Genomic DNA, 14,650 nt, shown 5'->3' with positions numbered 1-14,650 from the left:
AGGTTCTCATTCTCATTACATCACTTATATCGGCAAAACCAGTAATATTTAACAGCACTTTTAATTAAGCATCACTGGCGTAAAAGCGTTCTGTGAATTTTGACGGCCTTCGAAGTAAGCACTTATATTAGTATGACAAAATTTATTATAAAAATATTAAGTGTTGATGGGAATTATTTTCGAGAATTGCAAATAATTATTTTTAACAATGGGCACACACTTAAACAAAAAGTTTTGTTAGAAAAAAAGCTGAATTCATAGAGAAAAGGAACTGAAAACCATAAGAAATCGCCATATTATTATCGTGCCAATGAAGGCTAATTAATTTTGGCAATAAGTACTGCTAAATTTGTGTTAATTAGTGTTTTTAATAATTAATTTTATTTCATTTCAGAGCCGTCGTTAAACTGCCGACTCAAGTATTAGAGAACATTTACGACTAATAATGTTCAACTCCGAAGCCTTGTAATTTTGAACCCAATCCAGAAGACAAGGGAACTCCTGGATCAAGTATTGGAAGAAATTTGTCTTTGTTGAGTGCTTTTAGTTGGAACTGACCCCCATTTGAGTTACATGGTGGGGAAAATAACGAAACCCTACCACGAATTGTATCAATTGGTGTTTGGAGCTCAATACACGAACATTGTAGATACCTACTATTGGCTCAGGGAAAACAGATTTTTATGCCCACTGAAAAGGATAAGTACAGGAAAAGTTTTGGTTATACTGATTTTTGACTATCAGGAGTTGACCTCGATTAATAGCATTTAAACTGAATGAAACCGAATGCAGTTTATCTTCATTTCGATGGGTTGAACTTCTAAAAACATGTTTTTCTAATCTAATAAAGTAAAGTTATCCTGAAAGAAGGGCAACAAATAATAATAAACAAATAAATGATTTGAGTTGATTTAGTTTAATTAATTATGTTTAGTATGTGTCTTTCACAGTCTTATGCATGATTTCGATGCGTTGACCTATATCAATTTATTGTTTATTTACTTTTTTTAATGACCGCTTAAAAGAACGAGTATTCAGCTGGAAAGAAATAAAATAAAATGATTATAATACGAACGAGAGTCATGTTCAGAGAAAATAAAGTGCAACACAATATTACGACGACAAAAAGAAGATTGCACAAATTTCTGTAAAGAAAATACTAAAAAGCACTTAAAATTACAAATACTAATAAACTTAATAATTAATTAATAGTTTTTTCAACACGCCAGTTCTTTTTCGTGCAGATTTCGTACCACAAACTTTTGTTCTAATACGAAGTCATGAATAATAATAAAGATTACACTATGAAATTTTAACTGAGTTAAACAGTTTAAAATTCTCTTTAAAATAAAAAATTATCATACCGAATAAAGAAAATCTTTTTACAGTATAATATCTACAAATGAATTTAAAAAACTACTACTTGAATCACTACACTGCAAAAAAAGACTAGATCAAATTGCGGTATTATTTAATCTTACCGTAATTTGATCTGGTAGTACGATCTCTGGATCAAATTACGGTAAAAAGCACCGGCACTTTGAATGCCAGTACTTTCTGCCATAAAATCCAGTTTTACCGTAAAGTTTTAAGAACAAAAAATCTGATATATCGGAATTTTACAGTATTATTTACTGTGAAATCATTAAATCACTGTAACTAAATAAATAATGCCGTAAAGATTACGGTATAACATTTTACAATAAAATTGGATTTTACGGATGTTGAGCTTAGGATGTCAGTCATAATTTAATCCGGAATTTTTTACAGTATACGTAGCGGAGGTGGAATGCTTCTTTTTCTTAAGAATCACAAAAATAATTTTTAAATAATGTAAAAAAATATAATAAAAATTAATATTAAAACTTTTCAAAAATATTTAATATCTTTTTCATATTTTACATGTGCGTAAACTGAAAATTGTTCTGCAGATAATGCATAAAAACATATTTTAACACAAAATAAAATATTCTTAATGAAGCTAGATGTCTATTTCACATAAATATTCCGTAATCGTCTGCAGAAAAAAAAGGCAATTTAAGCTTTTAAATCGTTTGTATCTTCCCCAATTTCAATTCAATCTAACCCTCTTACGTAAGCACACTTTTTTCTACATTACTTAAGCAAATGCATTCAAAATAACAATCATTTCACGGCCCACCAAGAAAAATAGATCTCACTTCCGGCTAACTTTGATGATAGTACAACTATGTTTCTTCCCTCACCGTGGAATGTGCCTGCCTATAGAGCGTATTTCTATTTTTATGAGGGGAAAGTGAAAAAAAAATCATTTGCAGTGTGGTTTAAATGAGATTTTGATTGCTTAGCATGAATTCACATTAATTTCAGAAGTAGACAGATTTCAGCAGTATAATAATAAAGTAGACGGGAGCGTTCACCCCGAAAGTAAAGAAAACAAGCACAACTGCGGCACTTTAGTAACTATATCATCTCGAAGAGACGTTAAATTAATAGCTGTTTATTTGCCCTTTTATTTCACCAAGATTTCTTTATTCATTAAAACAGGATTACGAAATAATTATAATTTAAGTTTAGTCGTTGTTCTTTTAATCTAGAATAAAACAAAATAAGAAATGTTTTCATATATTTCATTTATTTTGTATTTATTTTAATTAAATGATTCAGAAAACACATTTAAGACTTCTACGTGTTGTAGAAAGAAATAAACAACTGAAATATTTAGTTTAAAACGAAAAAAATAGATGTTTGAACGAAAAGAAACAAAAACACACTAACAATAATTAAGAAGAAAACAAATCTCCACCTTTTACACTGTGAATTCCGGATGAAATTCCGGTATAAAATACCGTCACTTGGAGTGGCATCATCCGTAAAATCCATTTGATCGTAAAATTAATTTTTACCGTAAAACACATTATACCGTAATTTTTACAATAATAATTATCTAATTAGAGTGATTCAGTGATTTTACGGTACTTATTACTGTAAGAAATACGGTATATCAGATGGTTTACATTTATATCAGACAAGCATGTTCCAATAAAACTGGATTACTTAGTGCCGGGACTATTTACCGTACTTTGATTCTGAATATTTTACAGTGTAATATCAAGCTGCTGTTATATATTTATGGAGATACAGTGTAAGTGAATCAACTGTAATTTCCTAAAGTGCTAGTCTAGATCTTTTTCATGTCGATCTACCCTCATATAATGCCATTTAGGTTTTTTAAAGTAGCAGCTGAAATTCTGAAGTTCTCTTTATTTTAAGTATGTTCTTTGGCCGTTGGACCTACATTTACTTCTAATTGTTCCGTAAATGTTAATAACCCTTTGTAACCTTTATTAAAAATTATTATACCTAAATAAGATACAATTTCGATTATGCAGATAAAAAATACCATTAATTTTTTTCTTACTTAAACCAAATTATTTCAATAAAATAGTTTAAAAGATAGTATGTTACTAAAACATTTTGATAGGAGTGAGCAAATCCATTAATCAACTGAGCACGGAAATTCACTCGTTTATACATGTCGCAGCGTGTCCCGCGTCGCGGCAGACATATTATGCTTTAACTTTTACATTTTCACGGAAATCAATTCAATAACAATAATCTTAAAAGGATATAAAGTATCAAAAAATGAAATGTTCTTTTCATTTTTGAAAATTTTACTGTGTTGTTCCACCTTAATAAGAGAAGATGTTAAATGTTCTCCTCTAAGGTTAATTATATTATGGAAAATTCAGATTATCAATAGAATTTAAATACAATAAAGTAGATACGTCAGATAAATACAAAAAAGCAAAATGCTTTCTAACATTAACTTCCACTTATTAGATTTTTTCCAGTCAATGAACTTGAACATATTTATTGACTTATCTGACACAAAACTACCAATTTTCTGAAAAATATGTTCTGAAGTTGTTTTAATTGCAATTATATTTTTTGTCTTAATATTTAATTTTAACCTTTAATTACACAATAAAAAATTCCGAATTACGGTAAAAAGTATTGGCTCTTAGGATTTCCATACTTTTTATTGTAAAATCCCTTTTTACTATTCATGGATTATTAACATTTAATTTTTATAGTAATAATTACCATAAAATCACTGAATCTAATTAAATAAATATCATTATAAAAATTACTATATAATTTTACGATAAAAATGAATTTTTTCGGATGATGCACCCAAAGTCCCGGAGCTTTATACCTTATTTTGATCTCGAATTTTTCACATAGTGCTCTTTTGAAATGTTATAAATAATAATTTTTGTAGGACAACCTTTGCTGTTTAAAAACAAATAATGCGTTCTTTTTTAATGAAGTTTATCGTTCAAAACTTTTTGGAAGAAAATTCAAGTTAAATTCTACACTTTTTAATATGTGATCTAGAAACTGAAATAAAAAAATAAAATTAAGAAAACTTTTGAAGACTAAGATAGATGAACAATAAAAGAAATTCAGTGAAGTATTCAAATGAAAAGAAAAGAAACAGAATATTCTTACTAAATTTTGTAAATTATGATCTTTAAAAATCATTAATCAACAAACTTGTCGAAAGATAATTTCATTAGTTACCAAAGGGATAATACTTTTTTTTTCTTTGATAAAGATACCGTTTCAGCCTTGCACGGTATTTACAGTCACGAACACTAAATAAATGATGAAGTAATCAGGTATGACCTTCTCGAAAGGCTAAGTAATGACGCAGTAGCTAATTATTATTCGAAGTTAAAGGATCGATCACAAAAGGACTCATATATACAAGTAAAACAATCACTCAGACAAAATATATCATTTTTTTAATGTTTTTATTTTGTATTGCTAGGGTTTTGTTTGAGAAAGGTTTTCCTGATACGAAATTTTGTCTACGCAATTTTGGGATACGGAAATACTCAAAATATTGATACTCATATTTAAAAGGTAGAACGTCAGGCAATTTTTATAGCTTAATTTGTCATTCCTTAAGATACTGATTATCCTACTTTAATGTAGTATGTAAGTTTATGGATGGGAAAAAATTCCGGTAAAATTACCACACAGTACGGTAATGACATTTCTGGTAAAAGAAACCTCATAATTCTAGTAATAAAATCAAAACAAACGGTATTTAAGCCATTTATTTATTAATTTTCCGTTCATATTATAACGGTCTATCAGAAATTACGGTTTTAAAATTAAATGTCGCATTGTCTCACATTTAGTAAATAATACAAAAGAAAAAAGTACATTTAACGGAAAAATGTTTTTTATGCCATGCTCTAAGTTGACATAATAAAATTACGACATTTCATCAAATTTAACAAAATTTATCCCATGTTATAAAATTATATTTAAGTGTTAATTTTACCGAAAGCGCTTCGGTAAAGAATAAGGAGCATTTTGCTGCTCCCACAGAGCCAGAAGCTCGGTAATATTTTATCATACTCAGGAAGTTTTAACTATATTGTTTTTCTCAGTGTATTATGATGTTTAGTTGAAAATTGTTCAAAAACAAAATGCATTGAATGGTTGTTCTAGATCTTTTATGAGGAGATTACCTAAAAAAAAAACGTAACTTTTTCATATTTTTCTTTTTTTTACCACTTAATAAATTTGAAACAAAATATCGTTACAGCTGATAAAGTTACGTTTCTCGAAAACGGTAGCCCCTACAAAACATCAATTTTATCTTTTTTTTCATTATTTCTTTACTAAACTTTACCAGCTTAGATAATTTATGCATTACAGCTTAAATAACTTTAGTATATATGTAGTTTCCGTTGCATACAGAATTTTTTTAAAACCAAAATTACGACACATTGGACAAATAAAAATGCTATGCTATGATAAATTCTAAGCTATGATAAATTACTATGTGAAATATTTAATTCAATCAGATAGAATTTGCAGGAATTATAGTATCAGCAAGTATGAAAAAAGCAGTATTAAGAAAACGCTACTTAAAATTGTTCCTTCATCCATACTTGCCTCAAGCAGTTAGAGCTTTGTTTTCCGTATTAAAGTAGTTTCAACTTTAATCTTTAAAACTAAGTTCTCATGCGCAATCTAATAAAATTTTACAATGTTTCTTTGTTTGAACCATAAATAATTGTAAATATATTAATAATCGTAATTTTATACTTTAATTAGTTAAATAAAATAATTAAATAGAAAATAAAATTAATTTCATAGTAAAAATGCATTTCTTTCTTATCTTGTTTAAAAATTAAATAAAAATCTGTTTTAAAGAAAATATATCTTAAAATCAGAACATAAATGAAACAAAATAATTGAACGAGATAACTTAACATTTTTTTTAATTTCCATCTTAGTATTTATTAATATTTAGTTGAAGTAATTTAAACATTAACATTATAGTGTTTCACTTTTTTGCTGTAAAAATTGTCTGTTTTTGTATTTGCAATTAAAAAAAAATTTAAATTGCAATTAATAATTTGCAATTTAAAATAGTAAGTGATACGAAATTCTTCATATGATTCCAAACAAAACAATTCAATATTTCCGTTACAAACAAAATTAAATAAATATCAAATAATAATAAAAAATGATAAAATAATATTTTTGAGAACTATATTATGTAATGAAATGAAATTATTGAATTTAAAAGAATGCGTGCTATTTGAAAATAGTATTGTTTACAGAATAATACAATACAGCAATAAAAAATGAAAGTTTTAGAATATTTCCTGATGATGATAATAATAATAGGAGGAAAAAAATATGTCACCTCTTCAAATGTTAGCGATTTTTGTTATTTTTACACATACCTGCACAGGTGTTACAGTAAATGATGTGTCATCTGGTAAAATAGAATTCAGTGAGAAATAAAATTTCTACTTTACAATATGAAAATATTTCGTATATGATTCATGTGATGATAAATAAATGGCATCTAAAGGACATAAATAGTAATTATCATTTATATCATTCTCTACAACTTGTATTTTTGGAAGTATTTTTTCTCTGATAAATTTATTTGAATATAAAGAATAAAACATAATTTATTTTTCAAAAATGTTTTTTTATCGTGGAAAAACAACATGCTAGTATCATTGGAGCAACATATTAACATATTTACCGTTCACCATTTTATTAAAGCCTAATATCCTTTGCATTCATATATTCTTAAAACAATATTGTAAAGTTTGCTTTCAAATTTAACACACAAATTTAACAACGATACAATACAATGATTTTGTTTTAAAAATTCTCAATTTGTCTTATTTGGTTCACGAATAAAACTTTTCAAAAGTAGAAACATTTGTAACAAAAAAGCTAATCCTTCCTTCACTGTAAGCAATTCCGAAATAAATTACGGTAAAAACTACCGGCATTCTGGTTGCTTCATCCAAAAAATTTCATTTCACCGTAAAATTAATTTTTACTTCCTAATATTGTACCAAAATATGATACCGTAATTTTTACAGTAATATTTATTTAATTAGAGTGATTCAGTGATTTTACGGTAAAAAGTACCGGCACCTTAAATGCTGGTACTTTTTAGGGTAATTTAATGTGGAATTTTTTACTGTGCACAAACGTTTTCATAATTGGGGTCTTTTTTTAGTTTAAAGCATTATATTTAAATGAAATAATAAATATCCAACGCCTTTTGGAGTTATTATTATTGCTTTATAACAACTGTTAATAAGCCTACACCAAATTCGAAGTTTATTTCATGCGAAGGCCTCCTGGAATTTAAAAACGCCATGGATCACCAAAACAAAAAACAATGAAAAAAAATTTTCATGAGTTTAGATTTATAAAATTTTAAAATTTATGTTATAATCAAATAATTTAACTGAATGATTTTGATAAGTTTTGCTTTGCTTATACACTTAGAGCTTAAAATAACGACTTTCCTGTAGTAAAAGATAAAGCTTACAAATCGATACATTTAATATTTCAAACATTTAATAATCGATACATTTAATATATAATCGATTCATTTGTAGGTAAATTATCAAAAATTATTTTTCTACACAATTTTGAATATTTTAGATGGACCGTTTTGAATATTTTAAAGGAGGGTCTCCGAGTTGTAAGTTCACAACTTTTGTTTATTATAAATAGGAATGCTGATAGCTTATCACTAGACGACAGCTGATTTAAGGACAACGTAAATGGCACTCTCTACAATCGACAATAAAAGATCAGGTAAATTGTTTCCTTCGTTGTAAGACAATGAACTTGACCTTACAAACTTAAAAGTCAAGAATAAGGAAAATACTTTCTTTCCTTTCATTGTAGAACTTCAAATTAAAAGAACATAAATTATTTCCCTTTTTCATATAATTACGAAAGAAGTCATATTATTAACGTTAATTGATTTTTTTTATAGGGTAAACCAACCAGTGAAGGAACACTACCCAGTGAAGGAACATTTCATATATATTCATTAAAAATAAGAATTTGAAAGTTTTTCTTTAGATTGATTGGTAACAATAGCTTACTGCCAAACAATAGGAAGTCATCTAGCAATATTTTGGATTACCTGGTCAAATAGATTTCTCTGAAAAATTTTTTGAATTTGTTATTATCTCTGCAACACCTTGTTTCGTTGAAAAAATTATAAGGTGAGTGCTTGTACTTATATGTTTGAAGTGGAATTAATTGCATGTAGTAGTCTTATTTTTCTCACTGTGAAAAAGAGAATTCAAAATATAGTTATTGAAGTTACGTTTTATTTTTTTTAAAGCACCATAGCATAATCAAGTACTGAGATAAGGGGGTGTTTATTCACTGGATCACCAAACGATGAAAAACCAGTGAAGGAACAAGTGTTCCTTTACTGGGTTTTTCTCCCAGTTAATGAAAATAAAGGAAATTTTTTAATTTTCTTGTACTTTTAGTCATATTATACATCAAAATTCTGTTTAAAAGACAAAAAACAACTTCCAACCAGTGAAGGAACAGGCATGTTCCTTCACTGGATCACCAAACGATGAAAAACCAGTGAAGGAACAAATGTTTCTTTACTGGGTTCATTTCTCAGTTAATGAAAATAAAAGAAATTTCGTAATTTTCTTGTACTTTTAGTCATATTATACATCAAAATTCTGTTTAAAAGACAAAAACCAGCTTCTAACCAGTGAAGAAACAGGCATATTCCTACACTGGGAATACTTCCAGTGAATGAACAGTAATGTGTGATATATGATTTTACATGACTCTAGGATAAGTAATTCTGCTATATAGAGGACAACCGAAATTTTGTTAAAAATTGTATGAATAATTCCTGAAATAATTTCAGTTCAAAATGTTAATTAAATAGCTCAATTTATGAAAAAATTATAATTTATATTTATTAACGGGGTGTGTAGTTACATCAAATGTTAGGCAACTTAATAAACTATGTTTACAAATTGAAAACTAATTAAATATAATCATAAAAATAGAACATTTTTTCGCTGGCTTTTGCACCAAGAACTCCTAATAAGCTATCATTATAGGATAGCAACGTGATTATATAATTTATAGAAACTACTTTACAATGTTAGAATTTAGAAGTAAGTTCCTCAACAAAAAACAAAGTTAAACAGAAACGATACTCAATTTCTTCAGAAGCTTGAGAGGGAAATCCCTCAAGATATGTTGTAAATTTTTAACACAGCATTGACGGAAGAGTCTAATATCGAAAATGTCCAAGAGCCTGTACTTTTTCCAATATGGAAGAAGCACGTATTAAAAGAAGACCACTTGCTAAAGTCAAACTTAGGAACTGAAGCTAGTATTGATAATGAATGCATATTAGATATCGAATTTCAAATGAGTCCTCATGCTGATTCTCTTAGTTGAAAAAAGAAATGATTCTGTAAGTAAAATCAGTACTTCTAAAGATCCTCTAGATATAAGTCAACAAGAGATGGATTTGCCTCAAACTTCAAGACACCTTTCCCCCGTCTATTTTCGAGAAAGGCATTCTAGAAATGTTGCTGAAAAATCAGAAGAAGTTTGGAAGAGCCATTTACATTGGCCAAATATTGATGATAAAAAGAAAGGTCAAATAAGAAGAAAAGCGAATAAATTACCTTTTGCACTAACTTCAGAGAAATGGCAAAAATTTCAAGAGGCTGAAAGATCTAAAAAACATTAAAACAAGAGAACATGGAAAAGAAAAAGAAAGAAAAAATACTTAAAAAAGAAAAAAAGCTTCAAGAAATAAGAGGAAAAAGAGTAAACAAAAAGGTGATAAAATAATAATGATAATAAACAGCATCGGATGACACAATGATTTAGATTTGACTGTCAAATTATAAGAAAGAACGATTTTTTTAAATTTATTTTGTATTTAACATCACTTTAATTTCTAGTTCATGATTACAGAAAAAAGTTAGCATTTTACAAGTACTTGTATCTCATAATTTCACAAATAGTCTTGTTTTTAGTCGGACCTCTATTTAACAAAATCACTTAATACCAATAATAAGCTCGTTATATGGAAAATTCGTTAAATAGAAAATCACCTCTTAAAATACTTAAACAACACAAAACAGGTTTTAAATTCTTAAACACTAGATATAATTAAAATAGCAATTGATACACTTTTATCTTGTAAACTAGTATCTACTATTTATCATATAAATCTCAACCATAAAAGAAATCTGCATGGAAAGCAAGAATAGAGCAAAACATTATCCAGTGTTACACTATCATGCTATATACATTTTCAACTAAAAAAAGTCTAAATTTATGTATAAAAATATAGTTGCATTTATTATAAAAGTAATTTTAAACATACATTACCACTTGCGTTAAGTTAAATTGCTACGGATGAAATCCGTTAATTTGAAGTGAGTTTTTCGTTTGAAGTGCAAACAAAAAGGGAAAGGGAATTTACTGCTTTCTCTAAGATAATTTTTAGACAAAACAGTAATACATTTCATAAAGCAGTGGCTTCGAAAATTAATTTAATGTCATTTCCCCCATAAATTGCTTTAACAAGTTTAAAATGTTAAGAAATATTTTGGAAAATAGGGAAATTGGATCTCAATGAAAAGTTCGTTAAATAGAAAATTCACTTCGCTATATGAAAGTTATTTTACAAAAAAATTTCCAAAATGCTCTTGGTTCCTCGAAAAAATTCGTAAAATAGGGAAATTCTTAGAATGGAAGTTTGTTAAATAGATGTCCGACTGTATTTGTATGGCTAAAAAATTCATAAAGAGCATTAAAAAATAACCAAAATTAAGTGTTCCTTCACTGGGCAATTTTGTGTTCCTTCACTGGTAAGAGCTGTTCCTTCACTGGGTCTTCTTACTACTTGTTATTTGAACCTCCAAAACTTTAAAACAATATTATGTAAGTTCTCTGCAATTTTTTTGCATAATTTGCAATTAGTAACAAATATGTTGACACTGTCATTTAACTGAAATTACGAATTTTGAAATTAATATGATTTTTTAAAAGGCAAGCGAAGCTTAAGTGTTCCTTCACTGGTTAGTTTACCCTACATAACTCTTGTCATAAAATTAGAATCTTCTGGAATGATAGAAAATATTTTATTACTTTAGGTTTTTAGTTTTTTGTAAAGAAAAATATGTTTATGTATTGCGTGTGGTTAGTCAGCTTTTAGTAAGATTAATAGTTAATTGCATGTAATAATTAAAATGGTTGATAGTTGTGAAAAATTATTCTGAATTACATCACTTCCCGTTTTTATTTTGACGTTTGAAGAGGTGACATCTTTTTTTCCTCCTATCATTATTATCATCAGAAAATATTCTGAAACTTTCATTTTTTATTGCTGTATTGTATTATTCTGTAAACAATACTATTTTCAAATAGCACGCATTCTTTTAAATTAAATAATTTCATTTCATTACATAATATAGTTCTCAAAAATATTATTTTATCATTTTTTTATTATTATTTGATATTTATTTAATTTTGTTTGTAACGGAAATATTGAATTGTTTTGTTTGGAATCATATGAAGAATTTTGCATCACTTACAATTTTAAATTGCAAATATAAAAACAGACAATTCTTACGGCAAAAATGTGAAACACTATAATGTTAATGTTTAAATTACTTCAATTAAACATTAATAAATACTAAGACGGAAATTTAAAAAAAAATGTTAAGTTATCTCGTTCAATTTTGTTTCATTTAGGATCTGATTTTAAGATATATTTCTTTTAAAACGGATTTTTATTTTATTTTTAATAAATCTATTTTCAATACTTAACAAAATATATTCACGATTTTACAAATTACATACTATATAATAATTTGATACTTTTCAAAATTAATTATTAGTTTAAATAACAATTACTAGTTGGAATGAAAAGAACTACAACAAAAAAAAACAAGTAAATTTGTTTACATTTACCAGATTTTTTGTACTTAACATGCATTATAATATTATTAAAAAATGTTCAATTTTATGAAATTGCAAAGAACTTACTATACCGGTTAAAATTTTTGATGCATATAATGACTGGTAGTTATTTATAGTAATATTAATGTGCCACAGTAACTGAAACGAACTGAAAACAAGATTTAAAATATATAGTAATTATAATTAATGTTTAAAATTGTTGTTTTCTACCTAGAACTTAACTTCATATTTAAATCACACTAGCTTAAATAAGGCATTACAATTAAAAGTATTATTTCAAAATTAATTCTAATGTATTTCATAAACAAGCTTTGAAAAAAATAGTTTTTAAAGGAAAAAGTCACTAATCATCGTTATCAAACCTTAAACTGAGGTTTATTCCCCAGAAAATTATTATTTTCCAATGCGCGAATTATCCGTTTTAATTATCTCACAAAGGCAATTTTTACAAAATTTTATCTACAGAATTTTATGATTTTTAATGTGTCCAATAGTTAAACATCGTCATACTGTTTTAACAAAACTGTTTTTATGTTTTGCTTATATAATATACAAGCACATTAAATAGAACAAAAAATTACAATGAGATCTTTAAAAGTAACATTCATAAAATTTATTTTTAATGAAAAAATCATGTCTTAACTTCTTAAGTCAATTTAACTTGTCTGAGACAATGTTTAAATAATCACGCACAAACGTTTTTGAAGAATTTAAAATTGCATGTGGAAAATTTCAATTATTTTGTGTATCATTTATTTAAGGTGCAAATTTCTCAAGCAAAATTTTAAAACGGAACAATACTTTAAAAATTTATTAATTAATTTTGGTATCATTCTTTATTATTTTCTTTATAAATGCACTATCTTCTTATGAGAAAAATATTTAACGGATTTCTTTATTCTTTTCCAAACCAAAATATGACAAATATCATGCTAATACATCAATAGAAAGTGACATTTGAACAAAAATATCACGCTTAAAAGAATACCCAAAATAATATCAGATAAATTTAATCGTCTGCCAAAAAAGGGAAAATTGTGTTAAGTTGTCATGGAAACCACGTTGCGTCACTCATAAAGTTTGACAGGAACAAACTTATTGTTTATCTTCCGCATGTCTCGCTCTTATTGAACTCTAAGAGAATGATTACATTCACTTACCTGTAAAATCTTAGTTGTTAATACCGCTTTGGAGAAGCACGTTCGTGTTGCGATATTTCTTTTGCACTGACAGTGATGCTATAGCTTCGAAAAACTGACCCCAAATAATATCTAGTTGGCGATGGCGTAGCAAACATAACCGGCATATCCAGGGTTACAATCATTAAACATTTGGCAACCATGACGCCTGAGGATTTTCGCCAAAGTATCAAGATTTCTCCTGTGATAATGACATCATGAATTATTTACTTGAAACTATGTATAAAAATGCTCACATATTTTCCTGGAATAAATTTTATATTGAAATATTTTACTTTGTGCTAACTCGAAAAGTTGACATGTATTACGGAAGATAAATCGTGCTTTTTTTAACGAATACCCTCAGTTTTAATTATATTAGACCCCATTTTAAAACACAAAGTATTAAAAATACATTTTGGTTATAAAAAAAAAAATTTCGGCCTTTGTATGTTTGTTGATGGTTTTTTGTTTTGTTTAAGCATAATTATTTTTCCACTAATTTTTTACAATAAATTTCTTTCTTAAATTGGTATGTTATTGTAAGACGAACACCAAAAATTAATATTTTTTCTTTTTAAAAAAAACAAACAATATACAAATATATAATATGTTCCAGCATCAGTGGAAAATTGTATTTTAGTTCCGCCTCTCCCAAACTTCCTTTTCAGTAAGAGATGAATTACTTTAATAAGACAGAAAAACTAACTTCGATCATAACTGACTCGTCTTCTCAGTTACATCCTTCCAAAAAGGTTTTCCTGAAACTTCATGAACACATACATTAAAAAGTGTATCCCAGTTAAACTGTATTTTATATCGTAATTTATGTTTTTCAATTTAAAGATCTCAAAATTTATTTTCAAGAAAATTCTTTTTGATTATTAATCAATGTGTTCTGTTTATTGCCTTACAAGTACAATTATAAATTATTTATTTTATATATTTCCGATACTCTTTTTTAAAATGTATAACATCTAAATAATTATTCGATATTAATGAAATCTGTAAATTTTTTAATTGTCAAATTTTCTAAGATTTTCTGAACCTATACTCATTTTTTTTTCAATTTTGGTAACTTAAAATGTTTCAGTTTGACTTATAAATGAAATTGATTAAATAATATACATTTTTTAAAT

At 26.8% G+C, this 14,650-nt stretch overlaps 1 protein-coding gene across 1 annotated transcript in view; it reads right to left on the bottom strand.

The window, feature by feature from the left end:
• The window catches only part of LOC107456242 (uncharacterized), a 48,630-nt gene extending 34,977 nt beyond the window's left edge, over positions 1-13,653 (bottom strand). Inside the window, exon 1 of the mRNA XM_021146370.4 lies at positions 13,494-13,653. The gene's annotated coding sequence lies outside the window, so the exon portion shown is untranslated. The remainder of the gene's footprint in view (positions 1-13,493) is intronic.
• Positions 13,654-14,650: the final 997 nt, after the last annotated feature.

Source organism: Parasteatoda tepidariorum, chromosome 10 (genome assembly GCF_982258835.1).
Source record: "Parasteatoda tepidariorum strain Cologne lab strain chromosome 10, Ptep-v5.0, whole genome shotgun sequence".
NCBI lineage: Eukaryota > Metazoa > Arthropoda > Arachnida > Araneae > Theridiidae > Parasteatoda > Parasteatoda tepidariorum.
This window is presented reverse-complemented; position numbering and strand designations above follow the sequence as displayed.